This window comes from Hemiscyllium ocellatum, chromosome 2 (assembly GCF_020745735.1).
Source record: "Hemiscyllium ocellatum isolate sHemOce1 chromosome 2, sHemOce1.pat.X.cur, whole genome shotgun sequence".
NCBI lineage: Eukaryota > Metazoa > Chordata > Chondrichthyes > Orectolobiformes > Hemiscylliidae > Hemiscyllium > Hemiscyllium ocellatum.
The window spans coordinates 138,685,334-138,709,251 of record NC_083402.1 but is presented as its reverse complement, the minus strand read 5'-3'; the positions used below and the strand labels follow the sequence as shown (position 1 = coordinate 138,709,251).

Sequence of the window (23,918 nt, the reverse complement as noted above, 5' to 3'; positions counted from 1 at the left end):
TGTCTGCAATCAGAGCCTGCCTACTGTTAAGAGATGTTTATTTTGCTTGGTGCAGTCATGGTCATCCAGGTTTTGTTATTGCTGCTAGTTTGTGCTTTTCCCAGCTTATGAACAAAATCTGATGTGTTATAAATTGTAGTCATACAGCACAGAAACAGACTATTCAACCTAACCATTCCATGCTGACTTTTAATCCCAAGGCAAACTAGTCCAACCTGCCTGTTCATGGCTCTCATCCCTCCAAACACTACTTATTCATGAACTTTCATAAATGTCTTTTAAATGTTGTCACAATACTTACTTGCACCACTCCCTTTAAACAAAAAAAATGCCTCTTGTCTTTTTTAAATCTTTCTCCTCTCACATTAAAAAATGCCCACACTCTCAGGAGAAGACACTTGCCATTCACCTTAAGTACACTCCTCGTGATTTTATAAACCTCAAAGGCCACCCCTCAACCTCCTACGCTCCAGTGAAAAAAGCACAAGCTTATTCAGCATGTTGGCTCAGTGGTTAGAACTGCTGCCTCACCATGCCAGGGTACTGGGTATGATGCCACCCTCAGGCAACTGTCTGTGTGGAATTTGCTCATTATTACAGTGTTTGCGATGGTTTCCTCCGGGTGCTCTAGTTTCCTTCCATAGTCCAAAGATGTGTAGGTTAGGTGGATTGACCATGCTAAACTCCCCTATAGTGTCCAGGGATGTGCAGACTAGGTGGATTAGCCATGGGAAATGCAGGGTAACAGGGATAGGACATGGGAGGGTCTGGGTGGGTGCTTTTTGGAGGGTCAGTTTGGACTTGGTGGACTGATGGCCTGCTTTCACACTGTAGGGATTCTATGAAATAGTCTACCTCCAGTTGTAGCCTCTCTAACCATTGAAAATATCCTCTCTGCATTTCATCTGTCTAGCACTGTTAGAAATTTATGTAGATACAGGCCAGTTTATCAATTTTTCCTCAGTTCTCCGGCTATGCCCAGAGTCAGCCGAGTGAGCGTTCACTGCACTGTCTATAAATATCCCCTTAGGTAAGGAACCCTCCTCATCTCTGTTCTAAAGGGTTGCTCATTCAGTTTGAGGCTGTGCCCTCAGGTGCTCAACTCTCTACGAGTGAAAACATTTTTTGCTATATCCACTCTGTCCAGGCATCTCAGTATTCTCTAAGTTTCGGTGAGATTCCCCACCCCCCAAACCACCACCTCCACCACCAATCCTTCAAGTACAGACCCAGAGTCCTGTAAAGCTCCTCATCTGGCAAGCTGTTAATTCCTCGGCTCATTCTTGTAAACCATTTGCCTTTCTTATTGCTTGCTGTACCTGGCTGTCAACTTTCATTGACTGGTGCACAAGGAGACCCAGATCTCTTTGTATATCCATTATATATAACTTTAAATAATATTCTTCCTTCTGTTTTCAACACTAAAGTGTGTCACTTAACACCTTAGCCATATTAAACTGCATCTGTCATGTGTTTGTCAAAATTACCTTGAAGCCTCCTTGTGGATGGTGTTCTTAGAAATGAACGAATGACAACACACAATATAATTGAAACATTGATATACTTGAATTGCTTTTCTTCTGTCAAAAATAGGAAGCAGGAATAGACCATCACATTTGTTTCTCATTCAACTGGACATTGATGTTATACCTTTTAACAAACAGAAATCTAATTTTAATGCAGTTGAGAAGCTGAAAATATCAGCACACCATTTTGCAGGAGAAATCTTCAGACTTTCACATCCTCTGTATGACAAAGTGCTTTCTAATTTCAGTGCCAGCGGCCTAGCTCAAATTTTAAGATAGTGCTCCTTTGTTCTGAATTCCTGCACGAGGGCAGATATTTTCTCAAAGTTTCTGATCAAAACCGTTTTGCTGTTTCAAGACCTTGATTATGTCGCCTCCTTGTCTACAGTTGTGAATTTTTGGATAACAGTAGTGGTTCACATCCCGCTTTGACTATAAGGAGCTGTGTTTATCCTTCGTTCCAAATGTGAATTACTTGTACTTTCAATGTAATTTTTCAAGTCCTGCTCTGACAAGTGACTTAAGCTCTTGTATGGAGTCTTACTAAATTTGGTTGTGTTGCAGCCCATGTTTTGATCAGTGATGATTGATGACTGCATGTGGAAGTGAGAGTCATGTTTGTTAATGCAGAGTGATAGTGATAATATTGGCATCTTATGCTAGGAATTGTTTTAACCATTTTTGGTAGCTGTCTGGCATGTTCTGGCTGCTTTAGAAGCGCAGTCTGTACTGGAGTCCTGAGGTCTAATTATTCATCTCTGAATATTGGCTCAGCTAAGTTCCAGCTTGTAGCCAGTGATCAATAAATATATTGTCACTGTGGTGGTCGGTGCCCATTTTCTACTCAGTTAGTTCATTGAAGGTTTATAAAGACTGTAAGTTATAGTAGCAGAATTAGGCCATTCAGCCCATCAAGACTGATTACAGATAATCACTTCCACACACCTGTCTTGGTTTAAACATCCTCTGTAAACTGTTGGTTGAATATAGTATGGAGGTGCCATAGCCTGGTAATCCAGTGATCAGTGTGCAATCTCATTACACCAAGCTGGGCAACAGAACTCTGTAAAAAAGTGTTTCTCTATGGGCTGTCGCCAGTGGAAAGCTATCACAAAAATTGGTTTGTCATATAAATCCAATCTGTTCAACAATGTTCCTTGGAGTAGTTAGTCTATATGGTCGACTCCCGTGTCCACTTGACCAACGTAACCGCAATAAATGCATCCTAAGAACAAGTTATTTTATAAAATCTGCAGCAATTACAGCTGACATGTTGCTCCATTTATGAAGAGAGAATGGAATAATCTGGGGCGGAGAGCTTTTTTTTGCAGTTATGTGCTTGGGCAATTCTAAGTGGGTTTTATCTAAAGATAAAAAGTATTGCTATGTTGAGTTTGATCACATCCAGTCACTGCCTGTACTATGGCTTTTGACCCTTTGTTTGAGTAACTGATTCTTGGAGTCTCTCACCAATGACGTGCTTCATCTGGACCATGTTTCACAAAGATTTACATGTGGATTGTGAAGTGAAGTAGGAAGAATAAATAGAAACTTTTGGAAATTCTTGACTGGCCTTTTGAGAGAAAGAGTTAACAATTCGTGGGTGGTACGGTGACACTGCTGCCTCATAGCACCAGAGGCCCCGGTTCAATTCCCGCCTCAGGCAACTGTCTGTGTGGAGTTCGCACGTTCTCCCAGTGTCTGCGTGGGTTTCCTCCGGGTGCTCCGGTTTCCCCCCACGGTCCAAAAATGTGCAGGTTAGGTGAATTGGTCATACTAAATTGCCTGTAGTGTTAGGTGAAGGGGTAAATGTAGGGGAATGGGTCTGGGTGGGTTGCACTTCGGCGGGTCGGTGTGGACATGTTGGGCCGAAGGGCCTGTTTCCACACTGTAAGTAATCTAATCTAATCTAATCTAATTATGGTGATGAATGTTAACCCTGTCTGTCTCTCTCCACAGATTCTGCCGAACCTGCAGAGTTCTAACAAGTTTTATTATTCAGATGTTTGACATTTTAGCATTTTTGCTTTTCAGGAGCGAGGACGAATCTTTTTATAATTGTCAACATAATTGAGCAAAGTAATCAAAGAATGAATAAACTATTTGTGTTTTAATTAAATATTACAAATGCCATGGAAGATAATGAAAGAAATATTGAACGCAAATTGTTGGAACTAAAGAATAAGTATTCTTGTTAGGCTCTGTCTTTATACTTTGTGAAGCATCTTTTTTTCTATATCAGAGGTACAATGTCTTTGCAGTTTGGTTCTTAAACAACTTTTGCAACGCAACGCAATGCAGAGTAGTTGGTGGCTACTCTGTGAGAGTTGGTAGCTACATTGAAAGAAACTAGTGGTAATAAAGGACCATTTTTGTAATTGACTTCAAACCTTGTTTGAGAGAGTAAGAAAGAGAGTGCTACCAGCAGAAATTAAACCAGCCAGCAGCAGGTGTTAGTAAATCTGCTGCCCCAGATGCCCCATTTCCAGCTGGCTGCCATGATAATTATTTCATCCCTGATGGGGCAGACCTTGTAACAGTTTTGGGAAAGCTGCAGTCACTGCAAAATGCATTTTTAAAGAAATGAGTGAGATATCTGGAAGCACAGGTTTCTATCTTAACAGGGTGAATATTGATAATGAATACAAGAGTGAAACTTGAGTAGAGGAGACTTGAGAGAGAAGGGAATTATTTAAGACAAATGCATTTAGACATGAATTCGAGAAAAAATACTGCAGCTTGGATGTCTGCGATCATATTAATAATGGTTGAAAGCAACTGCTGCTAATTGCAATATGGGTGGCCATAAAACAGTTGAATGTTTTTCAATTGCTCTATGGTGCCTCTTTGAATTAGGTATGTTTCTCTCTTAGGGGCCTGGCATACAGTCTCAATGCAGTTATTGGCCACGTCTCTCAGTTCTGATATGTTGCAGACCAAGTTTTTTCTTCCTTTTATAGGAGGTTCCAGGGCTCTTTTGTATTAACCTCTGCAGACTGTTCAGTCTTACTGCTTTTAAGCATTAACAAAATTAGGATGCTAAATATAAAAGCTAAAAATAATTTCCAAACTGGCTATCATTAGTGCAGCAAATCTTTTATTAAACATGGTTTCGAATGGTTGCCAATGTTCAAAATCTGTATATATTACTTATAATAGTCTGAGCATTTTATACATGTATCAAAGTGGTATGTTAAAAATCTGACACAAATTGCACTTCCTGCCAACAATCCCCCTGTAAGTTCCTGTTTCCATTAATTATGAAAGCTGCCTTTGTAATACCCTTCCGTCAGGAGTTGTGTTACAGTGTCATTACTGACAGGAGTGTATAGTTACAGCTTGACCAATTTAAGTAGGCAGTTTGAGTTAGAAGTGAGGAAATTAGAATGGAAATATAAGAAGGGCAGATATAAGACTTTTAAGATGGAGAATGTATTCCGTCTGAGCAGTCTGGTTCAATCACCCAAACACTTGCCACACAACTTTTTTCAACCCATTTCGCCTGTGTGGTTGACTTGGGTGTGAACTCCCTATCTACACTGCAAGAGAGTTTGACCGGGATGACTTAATACCAAAACTGAATCCAAAACAGTTTAAAAGCAGCACATCAGCCAACATTTGAAAGGTCAATATTTTGAGTGTCATGGTGTATGGAGTACTCTTGTCTCTTTAGTCAGAAATAAATTGTTTGCAAGTTGCTTATTCCTGGGAAATCTAAGTGATATGTATAATATAGAGATGTAAGCATTCTTGCTTCTTAAGTCTGAAAGCTCATGTTTCATGATCGGACTTGTTCACATAATGTTGCCAACTCTGGGGTGATGCTGTAGTGGTCATGTTGACATACATGAGTATGCATTTATAAATAAGTTATGTTTTGTTAACTAACATGTCCGGAAAGGATAAATATAAGTACACAATCCTTTATCCGAAAAGCTCTGAAATCTGAAATTCTTTTTAGGGAGTGTGGAGTGTCATTTTGGTGTGCGAACATGTGACCCAACTCCACACCCACTCAGACCATGTCACATAAATGTGACTTGGTGGCATGGTCCAGTACTGGCAAGTGTCAATTGTGTCTCCGCGCTTGTACTATTCACACGTGCATCTGCTGTTACGTAACTTTTTTTGATTTCACTGTGAAAACGTCATTTCTTCCAAAATCTGAAAAATTCTGAAAAGCAACTGGCCGAAAGGATTTCCGATAAAGGATTGTGTACCTGTGCTAACTTCTCAACTTTCTTGTGAAAAGGATGCAGTGATCCAGTAAATATCTTTGATTTTGCAACTCACCCTGTCCTTCCCCTTTAACCAGCATCCTGTGCTCAGATCCCAGGATCTGCAGCCTCTGCCTTTTGCTGCCAGGGTCTTGGTTTTGAAGAAAGTCCACCTCTTCGGCTGGGGCCATGATCATATCCAAAGCGGAAGAGAGGATTATTGATTGTTGTCTAGAATTTTCAGATGCAATAATGTAGTTTTTATAATTTATCTCTGGTCAATTAGGAATTCAATAAGCTACCATTAAGGTCTATAAACCATCTGCCAATCCATGTTAAATTGTGTTCATGGAAAGGAACAACCAATAAAAATCAAATGATTGATATAAAAACCACGAGGTGATGAGGCAGACCTAGCTGAGTGCACAATCTAGGAAGTTAAACTCTCCATAGCACTTTTCAAAGAGATGCAGAGGATTCCTCCCTATGTCAAGATCAAGATCATGATTCTGCTAATAGGGCTAAAACATAATAACTGTCATTTATGCCATTGTGCCACATAGATTGGCTGCTCCGTTACCCAATGTTACAGTAGTAATTACTGCCTCAACTGGCTGTAACTACAAATTTGTTTGCTTTCATGTTACATGTTGATCAATATTTATATTCTGTTGAGTTTGCATTAAAAAAATTCAAACCCAGTTGCATTTTTTTTGAAGAACAGTCGCTACCATTGAATGATTGTGAACTAGTTCTCCTATCAATTTTTTTTCAACTCTTTCACATAATAACAATGCTTTAGATAGCCCCCTTTGTTTTGTTTTCTCAGAGGATGTGGACGCCACTGGCTGGCCAGCATTTATTGTCTGTCCCTAGTTGTCCTTGAAAACAGCTCACCACCATCTTCATGCTGTGGGTTAACCCACAATGCACTTATGGAGGGAATTTGACCATTCCTTCACTGTCAAAGGGTGATCTATTTCTCAGTCAGGATGGTGAGTGGCTTAGAAGAGAACCTGCAGGTGTTAGTGTTTCCACTGTATCTGCTGCCCTTGTCCTTTTTAGATGGAAGTGATCTTGGGTTTGAAAGTGCCATCTAAGGATTTTTGGTGAATTTCTGTGGTGCATCTTGTAGCTAGTAGCAGCAGTATGTACTGAGTGTCGGTGGTGGAGAGAGTGGACGCTGTGCCACATCCCTGATGGGGAATCTTCCTTTCTGTACTGCGTCTAAAGGTCATTTGGTAATAGTAGCCGAGGGTGAACACAAAAACAATCCTCAGGAAGCATTGCATTTGTCTTCCTTAACAGCATTTGAATTTGAATGTTTTATTGTCACTTCCATTCTGCAATGAATAATTCAGTAAAATTCAATGAAAAGCTTCAATTATCTCCACAACCTGGCACCATTTTGAATAGTTTAAGAATAAAGAGTGAAAACATATCACTGAAAAAGAGTATATCTTCATTTCGCCGCCTCTACCTTGAGTCCCGAGTCAGTTCACCAGTGACCCGTGCCACGCATCCTCCCCCGCCTGTGCCGAACCCACTATCATAGGAATTGCCACTCTTTAGGTGCCATCTCTTTGCTGCTGGGCCCACCTTGCCTCCGCTGCGTCACGTGCTGAATGTACACTTGCCCTGCAACCAGGTGTCCTCGGCTCTCCTGCTACTACCTCACTGATGACCAGGAATCCCCACTCCGCGTCTATTGAGACAATAACTGGGAGCCCAGAGTTCCACAGCTTCCTTGATAATACTAAGAGTCTCTGCTCCAGGCATACTACGTGTAGTTTATTGCATAATAACAATTAGGTCCGAGTTACACTGGCTAGTTAAACATAATTAATATTATCAGGAGCCATAGGTAACAAGTCTGACCCCATCAGTATCTTGAGCTAGAATCCTAATTCTCCACCCAGCATCAGATCGAGTGGTGATTAAATGCAGTTTTCAATGTTAATGTTTTCAGAACCATTACCTTCATACACTATCTCCAGCTCCTTCCTGCTGTCCAAAATGTTAAGATTTCCAGAACTCCATTACTCAAATTTGAAATGAAGTACGTGGATACTTGAGGATGACTGATGAAGACTTAACTGCCTTTCATTAGAGGAAAAATACACAATAATTGCAATTAATATGAACATTAATAATAGCCATTATTGACTGAGAAAATATGCTGTCTACCACACTAACTTTGACCTGTTATCAGGATAAAAGCTAGGTCATACCAACTTTTCAGAATGAGCTTATTCTGTTTCCTCACGGGTCACGTTGAGTTACTCACCAGCACTTTTAGTTATTTTCAGAGTCGTAGAGTTGTACAGCAAGGAAACAGATCCTAAGGTCCAACTTGTCACTGCTGGCCAGATATCCTGAATTAATCTAGGTGTCCCATTGGGACAGCATTTCTCTAAATACTTCATATTCATGTACCCATCCAGATGCTGTTTAAATGTTGTAATTATAACTTCTGGCAATTCATTCCATTCACGCATCACCCTCTACTTGAAAACATTACCCCTCTGGTCCCTTTTATATCTTTCCCCTCTGACCTCCAGTTTTGGACTTCCCTATACTGAGGGAAAAAGACCTTTACTATTCACTCTATCCATGTACCTCATGATTGTATTAACTTCTATAAGGTCACCCTTCAGCATCCGACACTCCAGGGAAATAGCCTTTGTTTATTCAACTTTAACCAGAAGTCAGATTGATGTTAACTTTGTTTAATCCATTTATTAATCAGAATTTTTTAATACGAGTAAAATGCTTTGTCAGCATTTCCTCTTTTTAAGCGTTAGTCTTTGTTTAACAGAACTTGTGCATTTATCACTTGGTAGAACAGTGAGAGATTGTTGGGAGTACTGATGACCAGAGCTGCCTTCTCATTGAATACCCTGAATAAACTTGATACGCTGTCAACAAATTACACAGCTCAACCATTTCAAGGTATCTTTATTATAATGTCCTACTCCTAAGGAAATCTGACACAGGAAATTGTTGTCCATTTGTCGTTGATGCTATGACCAACTTCAGATTGATGGAGTGTTTCAGTTTCTCATTTAAGCTAGTAGATTTCCTTCCTTAAATGGCCTGTGGAACCCAGCATCACTGAAGGTCATTTTCTTGGGAGTTCCTCTGCCTGTGTGTCACTCATTAAAGCTAAAATCTCTTGCACAGGATTAATCCAACAGACCAACTTTATATTTTCCTGTCAAACTTTATTGACAGAGCAGTCTTTGCAATGAATACAGTATAAGGAACATTTGAGACCAATTTGTTTTTCATTGATTTCCTTGTGATTCTACGGATTCTTCTGATACCGTGCACTTCCGATGAGAAACATCCATGTCTCTCTTTGGGGTGAAGCAATGGAACATGAGGATATTGCAATTTGGCTCCTGAAGAACTTGTTCTGTGAGGATCTTTTATATTATCTGGTACATGTCAAACGTTGACATCTGTCTGTAAAAGAATGCTTTCATATCAACTCTAGTTAGATATATTCCTGGAGGCTTATTCATATGACCTCCCACTTTCAACAGCACCCCCTCCCCGCTGTTATTTTGTTTCAATTGGGGCCCTCTGGAATGTTTTTATAGCTAATAAGTGGTAGTCAAAAAGAAAAGAGATAGTAAACAAAATTTTACTTAGTACATCAATGACTTTTCTCTAGGGCTCTTCATAGCAAAGTTTGAGAGATTAATTTTTAGAAATGGTGGGGACAGTCTAGAGGGTGATCTGTTGATTTAATTGTGTTTCCCCTCCTTGTAAAACTGTAAAACATTACTCTGGAAGTTTTAAGAAAAGTTTACAATCAAGAATCTTGCAAGAAATGGAATTTTGTATCCTCTGTCATCCCTTGGAGAAGAATCGAAGGAGTTATAAACTGATACTATAGACTGAGAATCCATTATCCCTTATGCCAGCCTTCCGGGTAATTCACCCTATCAGGTGGTAAGAAATCATACCGCTGTAGAAAGGACATTCATGTTACTGTAACCCGAATGTTCTTTTAATAGCTGTATCATCTGTTAAGGTGAATTACCTGGAGGTTTGACATGACATTAATGGGCCATGCAGTCCATACAATGACCATTCTTCAGAAGCAAGTTTTATGTTAAATATTAATCAGGAATTCAGACCTGGAACTCTGCTGTCCATTGCAAGGGCTGTCTGGAGTGAGATTCAAATCCTGTACCTTCTGACTTGAGTCTGAATACTATCACTTAACCAAAGGATTAACTACCTCAGTGGACTAGTCAGATAAAACTGGAAGGAACCTGTGTACAAATTAAAATTTCTTCTTGTCAGGCATTCTGAGGGGAGCTCTTTGTTATTATGTAAAAGATTGGATTTAAGTGAGAATGATGTATTTTGCAGTAAATCTGATCATTCTGTAACTTGCAAATTCTTAATAAATCCTGCAGGTCCCAGTTGTGTGAGGCTAATATTTGTGCCTTTTTATATATTTCTCAGATATGGGTGACACAGGCAAGACTGTTATTGCCTGTTGCTAGTTGTCCAGAGAGCATTAAGTTGGCTGTGATGTCATAGAATCATAAAGATCTACAGCACAGGAAAGGGTCCTTCAGTCCATTAAGTCTGCACTGGTCAAAAACAACCACCTCATCATTCTTATCCAATTTTTCAGCACTTGGCTTATAGTCTTAATGCCTTTTCATCACAAAGTGTACAGCTAAATACTACTTAAATGTTACAAGGGTTCTGCCTCTACCACCCTTCCAGATATTGAGTTCCAGATTCCCTCCCTAACATCTCCGCTAAATTTTCTGCCCCTTAACTTAAATCTTCTCCCCCCAATCATTGAATCCTCCATCAGAAGCACAGATTTCCTCATGTCTACCCTATCTATATCCTTCATAATTTTATGCATCTCAATTATGTCCCCTTTCGGTCTCTGCTCTAAGGACAACAACCTGAATCTATCAAATCTTGTTGCATAGTTAAAACTTTTCAGCCCAGGCAACATCCTGCTTAATCTCCTCTTCGTCCTCTCCAGTGCTGTCATATCTCTCCTATAATGTGGATTTAAATTGTGCCTTGGCAAATAAGGTAAGTATGCCAAATGCCTCTTTAAACATTTGTTTGCTTGTCCTGATACCTTGTGGGACCAGTGGATATGCACACCAGGTCTCTCGAGTCCTCACTGCTTCCCAGGGTCATACCATTTGTCATGTATCCCCTTGACTGACTTGTGCTGCCCAAATGCATCACCTCACATTTATCAGATTGAATTTCATTTGCCATTGACCAGCTTGCCTATGTCTTTATGTAACATAAGGCTATCTTCCTCACTATTTACCAACCCTGCAATTTTTGATGTTGGAATGAGGATATGTGAAGGTCCAGGCTGGTAGGGGTGTCCTTTTCCTTTTATGTAGGACAAGAATGAAGCAGTTGGTTTTAAACAATGATCTGGTCAATTTTATGGGAAAGAAGTCAGGAGAGAAGGGAGATGGAAAGAAAGAGGACCTTTCAACTTTAAGTTACTATTATCAAAGTCATCATTCACAATATTCTCATTACATTATTCATGTCCACTGGATTCACATTCAGGCCACTCTGAGTTGTGCTATCTGGTTCTATTCCCTGAAGTATGATAATGATCCAATACTCTTGATAACAATCCAATATTTTTACTTTGTTTTTACTTAGGTGCCAGACACAAATTACTTGGTTAGCTTCACTGCTTGCCCATGCTGAGAATTGAGCTGAAGCCTTCTGGATTACTAGAATGATACCATAACCACAACATCCTATTTAAAATACGACTTATATCCTTTCTGAATCAAGATGCTTTAGTGCTGTTCACTATTTATTTGCCTTTAAATGGTACAATAAGGACATCAGAAACATTCTTCATTCAAACATTAACCTATCTACCAGTCTGTGACACTGAGCATCTGTAATACTGTCTTGGCTCACTTGATACATATTCCCTCTCTGAGGGAACATCAGCAATGGAAATTTGCTCAATTCTTTATCCAATTAAATCAAAACTTGGCAACAGTGCAGATGTCCTTAATGCACTCGCTGGCTCATTACAAGTCATATGAATTAATGTGACTTTTTACCTACATTCTCAGTTATTGGGAACTATTTGCAATTATACTTGTCTGTTCAGAATTTCTAGATGCTGTTCTCATGGCATTCTGGGTGAGATTTTAAGCTAGTATGTTTCCTACAGTTATTAAAATGGCATGTTTATGTGTATTTGAAGTTTTGTTTTAATATTGTGAAATAACTCATTTATTTAGTGCCTTTCATGACTGCAGGATGTCCTAAAGTACACTTAAGAAATTTTATCACAGTTTTGATGTTGGAAACACAGCAGCCAATTTAGGCAATAAGTCTTTACACATGAAATAAAGATGAATAATTGCCAGGATACTCCAGAGAGGAGCCTGAAAGGAAAATTGTAAAACTTTCATTTTCGTTAATCATTTTTTGTCATTGTTGCAAAAACATGGAAAATGATGTGGAATTGGGGAATTGGCCTCTAATATTTGAATGGAAATAGTTGTACCATCAGGCAATAGGTCTCTTCTTTTTCCCGTTGGATGGGAAGGTAGGACTTTCTTATTCATGTGGGAAGTAGATGTCACTGGCTGGGCCAGCATTTACTGCCCAACCCTAATTGTCCTGGAGAAGGTGGTGAGATCTGCCTTGTGAATTGCTGCACTCCATTTTGTGTAGATAGACCCACAATACCGTTAGGAAGTGTATTCCAGGATTTTCACTCAACAACACTAAAGGCACAGCAATGTAGTTCCAAGCCAGGATAATGAGTGTCTTGAGGGAAACTTGCAGGTAGTGGTGTTCTCATGCATCTGCTGCCCTTCTATTTGTTAGCAGAGGTTATAGGTTTGGATGGTGCTATCAAAGGAGCCTGGTGTGTTGTGGCGTTGGCATCTTGTAGATAGTACGTTCTGCTACACTGCATCGATAATGAATGTTGAAAGTAGTTGATATGCCAGCCAAGTGGGCTGCTTTTGCCTGAGTGGTGTCAGACTTCGTGTTGTTGGAGCTGCACTTGTCATGGGATCAGACCAGACCAAACCCCCTCAAAATATTTTGAGAAGGTAGCCTGTATCCTAACTTTTTCTTATTTTAAATGTAGATGTGGAGCACATGTTCCAGATGGGATGTGACTGGCCAAACTATTCTACTTTAAGCAAAACACAATTTATTCAAGCACTATAATTAAAATACAAACAAATGAAAGAGGAATTTAGAATAACTTAACTATTGCAAAACTTAACCGAATAATAAATAGTAATAATACCAATTACTAATTAACTGTTGCAATATAGTAACATCCCATAAGTACATCCCTTAACAAAATAGCAAATTCAAACACAGATTCTTGCATTCAGTTCTCCAATCCAGGAGGAAACATTGAGAGATTTCCGAGAAAGTAGCAGCTAGGAATCATTCACTGAAGCTTCCATCTCTTCTGAGACCTAAAACAGTTTCTGACTGTTAAAGCTAAAAGATAAAGCTAGAAAGCCTGGTCTGAGAGAGCTGGCTACTCCCATTCAAGCTGCTTCCATTGTTTAAAGTTTTTAAACAGAACCTAAAAGTCTCCTAAATTGTTTATTTAAGCCATCTTCAGTAGCTAGTTCAGCACCTCTCTTCCAAAACAAAGGGCACAATAACCTTATTGGCTCACACTCAACCAAGTGGGGAGTATTCCATCATGATCTTTACTTGGGCCTAGTAGACGGTGGACAGGCTTTGGAGAGACAAGAGGTGATTTATCTGCTTCTGAATGCCTAGCCTGTAATATGCTGTTGTGACCACAATATTTACATGGGGTGCTGCAAGGACATCGCTGTGGAGCAAAGATGATGGAGGCAAGAGGTCACATGATGAAACCTTCAGAGACCATTAACCACAGTTCCCATTCCTGCTGAGCATAACAGAAACCAGTATTACTCCCCAAATCTGTTTCCATTGAGACCAACAGGTCTATTGTTGTAGTGTCTCCTCATTATTCTCTGACCTTCTGTAAAGTCTGGCCTACATGTAATTTCAAACCCACAGCAATGTGGTTGATTCTTAACTCTGGTCAATAATTGCAAGCCTAGCCTGTTGTACCCAAATCCAACAAACAACTTAAAAAAAAGATCTTCCTATCTGCCAGTCAGAATGTACTACATCACATTTATGTCATTTCCCAATTATTTGTAAGTTTATTAATGTCCTCCTGTAACTTGTTGACTGTTTCTGTCCACAAGCAGTGATAATCATTATCCTGTTGCAGTAGCGTCGCTTTCAATATTGCCAGTTATATAGCATCTTGTGTTCTATTTAGTTTTGATTTACTCATTAGTTTGCAACTGAATGTTACAAAAAAAAATCACGTAGTTGGGGTTGTCAAAACTAAACCACTACCTCAAAATCCTTGAGTGTACATTGAGCTTCATGGAACAGTAGAGGAAGCCAGAGGTCTGAGTGGATTTAAAATAAAATAGAGATTTAAAATGTCAGGCAACAGAAAGCTCAAAGTTATGCTTGCGGGCCGAATAGAGGTATTCCCTGGAAAGTGATTGCTAAATCCATGTTTGTTCTCTCCAATGTGTTTACAATATAATAAATTTGAAATATATACAAGTAAAATTGCTGTTCTGCTTGGAGTGTTTGGACCCTAGGACAGTGAGAAAGAAGAAGGGAAAAGGGACAGGTGTCGTGTCCTTTGCTTTTGAATGGGGAATGGGGAATTGCCTTATAAAGGCAAGGAGAGCTTGAGAGTGATTGAAGTATGAACCAGGGTGTTGTGCAGGGAAATGGACCCTTTGGAAGCCTGAGAGAGAGATGAGGTGGAGAAGATGTTTCATGTTGGCAGCTTTGTCAGTTTTGCAGTATAAGCAAAATTTGGCTAATTAGGGAGATGATGGCCTAGTGGCATTATTAATCCAGAGACCCAGGTAATGTTTGGGGTTCTGGGTTCAAATCCCACCGTGGCAGATAGTGGAATTGGAATTCAATTTAAAAATCTGGAATTAAGAGGTTAATGATAACCAAAAATCCATTGTAATTGTCAGAAAAACCCATCTGCTTCAGGGAGAGCCATCTGTCATCCTTACCTGGTCTGGTCTACATGGGACTCCAGATCCACAGCAATGTGGTTGATCAAAGTTTGTGAGAAGGTTTATAGCTCGGGTGCTCGTTGTTGTGGTTCTGTTCGCCGAGCTGGGAATTTGTGTTGCAGACGTTTCGTCCCCTGTCTAGGTGACATCCTCAGTGCTTGGGAGCCTTCTGTGATGTTTCCTCCGGCATTTATAGTGGTTTGTCTCTCCAGCTTCCGGTTGTCAGTTCCAGCTGTCCGCTGCAGTGGCCGGTATATTGGGTCAAGGTCGATGTGCTTATTGACACACTCCATGCTTTCGGGAATCCGATTCACTAGAGAGGAAAAAAAGGACAACCAACTCTCATTCCTAGATGTGATGGTACAGAGAGCACCTAACGGAGAATTCACCACAAAGGTATACAGGAAAGCCACACACAGACGAAGTCCTGAACTATGAAAGCAACCGTCCCAACACGCACAAAAGAAGTTGCATCAAGACACTGTTCAAAAGGGCCACAACACACTGCAGTACACCAGAACTGCAAAAAGAGGAAGAAGAACACCTCTACAATGTATTTACCAAAAACTGATACCCGCGCAATTTCATCAACAGATGCCTAAGAGAAAGACAACGGAACGAGGGCATTCTACAACCCAAAGAACTAGCCATACTACCGTACATCAAGAGCATTTCTGAACTGACAGCCAGACTACTGCGACCACTAGGACTCATAACAGCAGACAAACCGACAGCCACTCTCCGACAACAACTTACCAGAATGAAGGACCCGATACCCAGCATGAGCAAAACCAATGTAGTGTACACAATCCCATGCAAGGACTGCACAAAACACTACATAGGACAAACAGGAAGACAGCTAACGATCCGCATCCGTGAACACCAACTAGCCACGAAATGACATGACCAGCTATCCTTAGTAGCCACACACGCAGATGGCAAGCAACATGAGTTCGACTGGGACAATACTATTATTATAGGACAAGCCAAACCGAGAACAGCCGCCAGGGAATTCCTAGAGGCATGGCACTCATCCACAGATTCAATCAATAAGCACATCGACCTGAACCCAATATACCGACCACTGCAACGGACAGCTGGAACTGACAACCAGAAGCTGCAGAGACAAACTACTATAAATGCTGGAGGAAACATCACAGAAGCGCTTCACAGGAGGCTCCCAAGCACTTAGGATGTCACCTAGACAGGGGACAAAATGTCTGCAACACAAATTCCCAATGTGGTTGATGCTTAACTGCCCTCTGGGCAATTAGAGATGGGCAATAAATGCTGGCCTAGCCAGCAATATCACCCCATGAATGAATAGAAAAGAAATACTTAACCAGCCAACAATCTGACAAGTAGTCAGATTGTAGCCAGTTACCAAATTTGATCAAATTAGAGCATGAGCGTTAGCTAATTAATATTCAGTCCATTCCTACAGTCAGTATTAAAGCGGTGGAGCTATGTAAATAATTGACATGAGTTTTCAGAACATGCATGAAATACAGAGTCTCCAGTCCAATTATGCAAGATGAAAAGTTAATATGGTACACGACTGAGATAATCACATGACTGCACAGTAGTGAAACTGAAGTTCAACTTAACGTTTTTACTTTTTAGTCAGACAAATCCTCCTACAGAAATGTTTTATATTAGATTTTTCTCAGTGATACACATTCTTATCTCATGAACAGAATTTTTGCACCGCCACTTGAAGGTCAGTTAGGATAGCTAGTAATGTCTTATCTAGTTTAGTTATTTCTATGCTGTAAAGGAAGCATTGTCTGCTAATCTTTGTTGAAGCCATTTTATGCAGCTTTAAGCAGAATTGTCGGTTTGTGGCCGAGAAGCCATTTTGTCATATTATTTGCATTAAGAATCCATTTTATTGCTGCCTATGTTAGTAAGGACATGTATTAAATGGTTATTCCTGATTACAACTAGTTACTTCAGCCTCTATTCAGATTTCAGGTCCTCATATCCAGCGTAACCTTTAGGGTTTTGAATTATGCCCCCCTTTAGTAAAGTGTGTGTGACTTTCCAAATGTAGAGTTTGTATTTTTTAAAAATTTAATCATGGGATGTGAGCATTCCTGACAAGGCCAGCATTTATTGCCTATTCTTAATTGCCCAGGGTTAAGAGACAACCACACTGCTGTGAGTCTAGAGTCAGATAAGAGAAGGATGGCAGATTTTTGTCGCTTAAGAGCATTGGGTGAAAAACCAGATGGGCAATTGACACTAGTTACCATGGTCACCATCAGAGCAGTCTTTTGTATTTGAATTCAAATATCGCCACCGACCACAGTGTGGTTGTAACCCATGTCCCTAGATTTGGAATTACTGGTCCTATGTCAATACCATCACCTTGTTATTTTGTGTGTACTGTACAGCCATTGCAAGCAGGGAAATGTTGTGTGTATGTGGACAACTATTGCATTAGGTCAGCGGTTCATATAAGTTATGCAGTCCATAAGACCGTGTGGTTTGAATTTTGTGACTTGTAACCCAGCATATCGTGATTGACACACCAGTTGGAAATGAAAACACATGGAACAAATAACAGTCTAGCAATAAGTATTTATTTTATTAATATTTTATTCGGGAAACATGTTATCCACTGGACTTTACTGCGATATACGATGGGAAATATTTGCAGGAAGCTATAAGTGACAGTTGTGTGACAAATTAACATGATTCTAGTGGCAACGAACTGTGATGATTGCAACTCCCTAGGGGAGTTAATTTTGGAGAAGCCACACTTTCTGTAGAATAGAGAATTCCTCAGTTGTATCAGTCTGCCATTAACCTTCCAAAGAAGGGCCATTGTGGGCATGAAACGTTAACTCGTTTCTTCCTCTCTACTGATGGGGCCAGACCTGCTGAGATTTTCTATTAGCATCTTCAGGTTTTTGTTTAAAGTCTTAATTCTTCTGATTGTAGCAAGATGGTTTGTTTCATTGTGAAAGCCTGTGTGATTGCACGTGTGCTAAGTGCTGATGTCTTCCTGGATATTTGCAATTGCTATAAGACATTTTCTCTGTAGTGATGCTTGTGCTGCATCTTGCTTTAGGGCTTTGTGTTCTTCTACTGCATCATTGCAGATTAGAGTTCAGAGCAGAGCCCCCCATTTGTTAGATTGACATGTTAATTAAAAATTGGCAGAGGCTGTGGACCAGATCTGTGGGAGAGGGAGTTGATGACGCACAGGGAATGTTAACATTATTTTACAACTTCAAAAGACAACCCAGTTATAGGAGGCAGAAAAGTGTAAGTTATCAGAATTGTACGAATCAGTGTTAACAATTTTAAACTTTGCTGCATTTACAGTTAGCTTGAAGTTGTATAAGTATTTTTGCCTATTTTAACTTGTCCAGTTTGAATTTGTGGGGAACATACATTTTACTGCACAGAGAAATTGTGATAATCTTGTCTTTTTCTTTTTGTTTTTAAAAACTGTGGACTCCAATGAGAAATAATTCTTTTTAAAAACAGGTAATTACCAGCATGGCTGTAAAATTTCACAGTAAGGGATTTGATGCCTATTGTGAATTCTGTTTTTTGAGACTGACTTCCTGTAGACAATCAGGAGCCAAGGAGCTGGTTACAAGGAAAGCTGATTAGTTTTCGGCCAACTGAGCAGGCTGGAACTGAAAACAAGTTAGAGACAAAGAAAGAAAAGACTAATGGGCGTGTAGTTGTTTTCCTGAAATGCCTGTTCTCTGCGGTGGAAAAAAACTGTTTCAGCTCCATTACTTTTCCTGCAGCAGTTGCATGTGAGTTGTGACTTTAGAATTGATAGGGCAGAAACATTTTCCAAGTAAATCACTTGCTCTGTACTTACAAACTGGAGGAATCTTTCAGAGAAATTGATCTGAACACCAAGGACCTAGCTAGCTGAAGTAGGGTTATCTCACCATTGGAATCTGGAAGAAAAGACTACTGAGCTGACTTTCCCATTTTTCTCCATCTCCATCAATCATTTATTTCCCCTGTGTGTATAAGGGGATTAGAATGTTAACTAATAGTGCTATAAACCAGTAGTTTATATTTATGTAGCTATAATCCAGTCACTTATAATATTTTTTTTCTGTACAGAAACTTGGTCTATGCTTTCTATCAACCTCAATGTGAAAGTTCGGTATGTTGAGGCACATATACTGTACCTTTCACAAAAAAGTAACGATAGCTTGTGCTTGTACTTGCTGGAGCTCAGATGAATGAGGGGGCATCTGATTTGAGGTATATAAAATGCTAAAGGGGATTGATAAGGTAGACATTGAACAGATGCTCCCCTTTTTGAGACAGAGGTCATAGATCTAGAGTGAGAGGAGATAGGTTCAGAACTGAACTGAGTAGAAACAACTTCTGAGAGTTGTGAATCTGCAGAGCTCAACTGTCCCAGGGTGCAGTGGAGACAAAATCAATCTACACATTCAAGAGAGTAATACATATGTTTCTGATGAAAAATGGAATAATGGGTTATGGGGAGCAGACAGGAAAGTGGAATTGAGACCAGGAGAAGATCAGCCATGATCATGTTAAATAGCAGAGTGGGCTAAAAGTGCTGAATTGCCTATTCCTGCTCCTGATTCCTGTGTTCCGATTTGGTACAACTCTGGGAAAAGGGGGACTCAATTTATACCATGCTACCCCTGTGGATCATAGCAAAATTGAAGAGATTTGGAAAGATTGCAGTAATTGTAGTAAGTCAGCAAGGACTGAGTAACTCAAAATTGCGACAATTATCAAAATGTATATCTACTTGTCAATTCTCTCCAGTAAATTTTGTTTTAAACTCTGCAGTCAATTTTCACACGAGTAAACGATGCCAAACATAGAGCAGAGTGAATGGGAGTGGATCATTGGACACTGTGCGAGATGGTGCTCACAGTCCATTTTAAAAGCTGTCCCAACTTTTATTGAATATTTTTTGTAGTTTGGAGCTGAGGTGTACCTCTTTGGAACTTTGAGTTACTGATATGAGCAGTGGAGTGGGTTGGAATGGTTTAGCTGTTGGTAAATGTCAATGCAAGTATGTTTTTCAGGTTATCATATGTTGCTGAACTAGCAATCCTAAGAGGTCTGCACTAATAATCCAGTGAGCAAAAGATGCAGTCCTACCACAGCAGTTTAAAGATATAAATTCAGTTACTAAACATTAGGAAACAAGAAGTTGGCAAATTGAACTGAGACACTGCTTGTAAGCTGTATCACTTTAAAGGAGGGAATCTGTTCTGCTTATCCCGTCAGTTATGTGAATTTAGTCTCATTTGAACCCTTTGAAGTGACCTGGTAACCCACTGTGTTCTATCAGATTTCTGTAAGAAAGCAGCCCACTCTCACTCTTTTGAGAAGAGATAAAAATGGTAAGAAATGCCAGCCTTTTCAAGGCACCCACATCATTTTTAAAAAATATTTTCCCAGCAATTCTGTTACTTCTGACTGTGATTCAAAACTAGGAGTTGCGTAGTTTAACAAGATTTGCAACTTTTAATAAAACACTGCATCCTAAAGCATGTTCACACTTCTCAGTTATGTTTGTATGCATTTACTGGATTTGAAAGGGTTTATCCCACACTAACTGATCAAATAACCCAGGTTCTGCTAACCGGTCATGCACATTTACAGTAAAAACTCAAAAAGCTTCCAGAAGATTATTGCATATTCTCAATTTTCTGGCTGAGTTCCCAGGTGGAGCAGGATATCAGTGGAGTTCATGATTACAGTAGTGGAATCCAGCACCACATCCATAGCCTTGAATCTGGCATCTGGAATGGAGCATTCCAATCAACTGTAAGAACGTGTTCACTGTAATTCAAACAATGTGTGCTGCTTTTATCTCCACTGACAGGTTTTTTTTGTGCAAGTTTTGGATCACCACTCCTAACTGTCCCCTCTTACTCTCTCTGCCTGTGGATTTGGATTAAGGAAGAATTTTCTAGAAGTTCTTGGACCTTTTACAATATTCAAATTTGATCGTTTGTCATGAATTTTGGGGCATGTGATTTGTGGTTTGTCTCACTAAAACACTGTTGAATTATAGCTTGTCCCTCAAAGGCATCCTGAAAGATTTTTTTATGTGAAGTCACTGTAAAGGTCAACTGTTATGACTACACTGTTAGTTTGGGCAGCAGATGGAATTTAAATGAGGTAATGAGCTCACTTTGCCCCAGCTCAGTTTTCAGGCCCCTGTGGCCACTCTCTGGTTCTGTGATAAGAAAGTCACAAAGTGGAGCAGAGGTCAGCCATCTGGCTCCTCAGGCCTCCTTTGGCATTCAGTAAGATTCTGACTGATCTTGAATCTCAATTCCAGTCCCCTACCCAGTCCCGTCATGACTGCATTCCCCTGGAGCATTGCTTCCTGATTTTTGTTCCCATTGTGATCCGGTTTTGACTGAAAATTGCTGTGATTCCAGAGAGCAAGGTGAACTGTGAAAGTGGACATGGTGAACTGTTGAGATTACAAGGTTTTAAAATAGGAAAACAGCTGTATTTTGCTGGGTATTTTGGAATGGGAATCAGGCCTCAAAAATTGGCATTTAGACTCTGCCCCCTATTTTAAAATGTCTCCATCCTGCCTAGCTTTGTATTGTCAGCAAAATTGGACACTTTACCCCAGATCTCTTCTTCAAATTCTAATATAAATAGTAAATAACCAAGGCTCATCATTGCCCCTGTGGCACTCCACTGGCTATCGCTGACCAACTTGAAAATGCCTGTATGTTACTACTCTCTGCCAATCCCTTATGCTATTAACTCTGGGTTCTATTCTGTCTGTGAACCTTTTCTGTTGCACCTTGTTGAATGCCTATTGGCGTGTTCCCTGACCATGTTTGTTACATTAATTGTGTTTAATTTCATCCAATTGGAGGGCATTAGCTGGGTTTAACTTTAGTACATAAGAAACACTCCTAGAAATAGTGGTGTGGTTGAGTTTAGAGGAATCTACTTGTAGTCTTTCACTTTGTCGATGTAAGAACCTCGCAATAAAATGGGCATTTCAAACTTAAGCATGGCTGCTGGTAAAGCATTAGCTGCAACTTGTTCAGAAGAAAATTGAAAATCATTACTGTGTGTCTCAGTCCTTCTGATGGTCCAGATTGTTGTGCCAGACCATGTTGAGCTGTTCTAGAGATACTGGTTTTTGTGTACTGAAGAGCATCTAGATCTCACCACATACCTGAAGCAGAACTTGAGCATCCTGATGTCTTGCTCAGTAATGTCTAGTTATCTTGCTTTCAGTGTATCATTGAAAAGTCTTTCAGGTTGGATTCCTTGTCAGTCATGGTTTCAGTGAGTATTTCTAGTTTGCAAGCAGCCAGCTGTAAGTTTAGAAGCATGGCTGATCATCCAACTCTATCCTGTTCCTGCTTTCTCCTTATAATCTGATCCCTTTAGCCCGATGAATGATATCTATCCCTTTCTTCAAAACATTCAATGTTTTGGCCTCAGCCACTTTCTGTGGTAGAGAATTCCACTGGCTCACCACTCTGGGTGAAGAAATGTTACCTCATCTCAGTCCGAAATGGCCAGCCTTAGACCATGTCCCCTGTTTTTAGACTCTCAAGTCTTTAGCAATGACGTTGCTGTGTTTTTCCTGTCTCGTGCTGCTGGAAATTTATAGATTTCCATGAGATCCCTCTCACTCTTAAACTCCAGTGTATACAGTTCTAACTGATCCAGTTTCTATTTGTATGTCTGTCCTATCCCAGGAATCAGTCTGGTTAAATCTTAACTGCACTCCCTCCAATAGCTAGAGTGTCTCTCCTTGGATAAGGAGATCAAAACTGTGCATGTAATCAAGGTGTAGTCTCACCAAAGCCCTGTACAGTTGTAACAAGACACCCCTGCTACGTTATCCAAATCCTTTTGCTATGAAGGTTTGCCTTGTTCACTGCCTTCTGCACCTATATGTTTGCTTTCAGTGACTGATATACAAGGACACCCAGGTCTCATTGCACCTCCCCCTTTTTCTATGACCCCATTCAGGCTATGATATACCTGCCTGCTTTTCCGATCAAAATGGCTAATCTCACATTCATCCACATTATATTTTTTTCAGACGAGATTTGCTTCAAGATGTGAGCATATCAGGGAGATCAGGCTGATGCCGAATAGAAGCAGTGTGGCAACTGTCTAGCTGACTAGCACATCTCTGCCATAACATCTCTGATCTCTCCTGTCTTCACTCAACATAGACCATCCCTTTTGTTCTTTTCCTCCATTATTTTTTCCTAATCAACCTGTTCAGAAATATTATTGCACACCTCAAGCAGGTGGGACTTGAACCTAGGTCTCCTGGCTCAGAGGTAGGAGTACTACATTGTGCCACTTCACATGCTTGTTTAAAACCTGTTACCTCTCTAACTCCTTCCAGTTCTGTTCAAAGATCACATACCTGAAATATTAGCTATTTTTCTGTCCATAGGCCTTACTAGACGAGTTGAGTATTTCTAGAATATTTGGTCTTTCAGATTTCTGCTGCATTTTTCTTTTGAATGGACATCTTTCTGTGGCTGAGTGCCAGCTGTAGCGTGATGGAGTGGAAATGCTTGAGATTAATGAATATTCCTGGGTAATCTGGGGTGTATCATATTTGCTCCACTTGTGCAGATGTGACTGCTGGTACCAGTGGCAAGCAATGCAAATTCCTGTGAACCAGCTCATTCTGACTGGCTAAGTGTACAAAATAGCCTGCCCTGTGAAAGCAGTTATCAGTCGCCCTGTCCTTTGTATTTGTGTGCCCATGTCCCTGGTGGAGCCCTGTAAGGAGCCAAAGACGAGGAAGCTGAGGATGAAGGTGACTTTGACAGTTCCTGCTAAAGCTTGATCACCAGGACTATTTCCCAGTATGCTACAAATATCTCCCACCATCTGGTATTAGACCCTGAGCCTCATGAAACACCATCCTGACATGACCAAGAAACAAGGCGTCTGTCTGTTCACCTTTTATGAAGTGTACTTGCCTACTTTGCTTTCTCCTGTAGAATGACAGGTTTCTGAGGAAGTGGTTGCTCCTGCTGCTGTGAGAATGGCTGCCTTGTCACTTA

At 40.2% G+C, this 23,918-nt stretch overlaps 1 protein-coding gene across 2 annotated transcripts in view; it reads left to right on the top strand.

Moving 5' to 3' along the window:
- Positions 1–23,918, top strand: part of mfhas1 (multifunctional ROCO family signaling regulator 1) — an 81,189-nt gene that overhangs the window by 18,371 nt on the left and 38,900 nt on the right. The window lies entirely within an intron of this gene.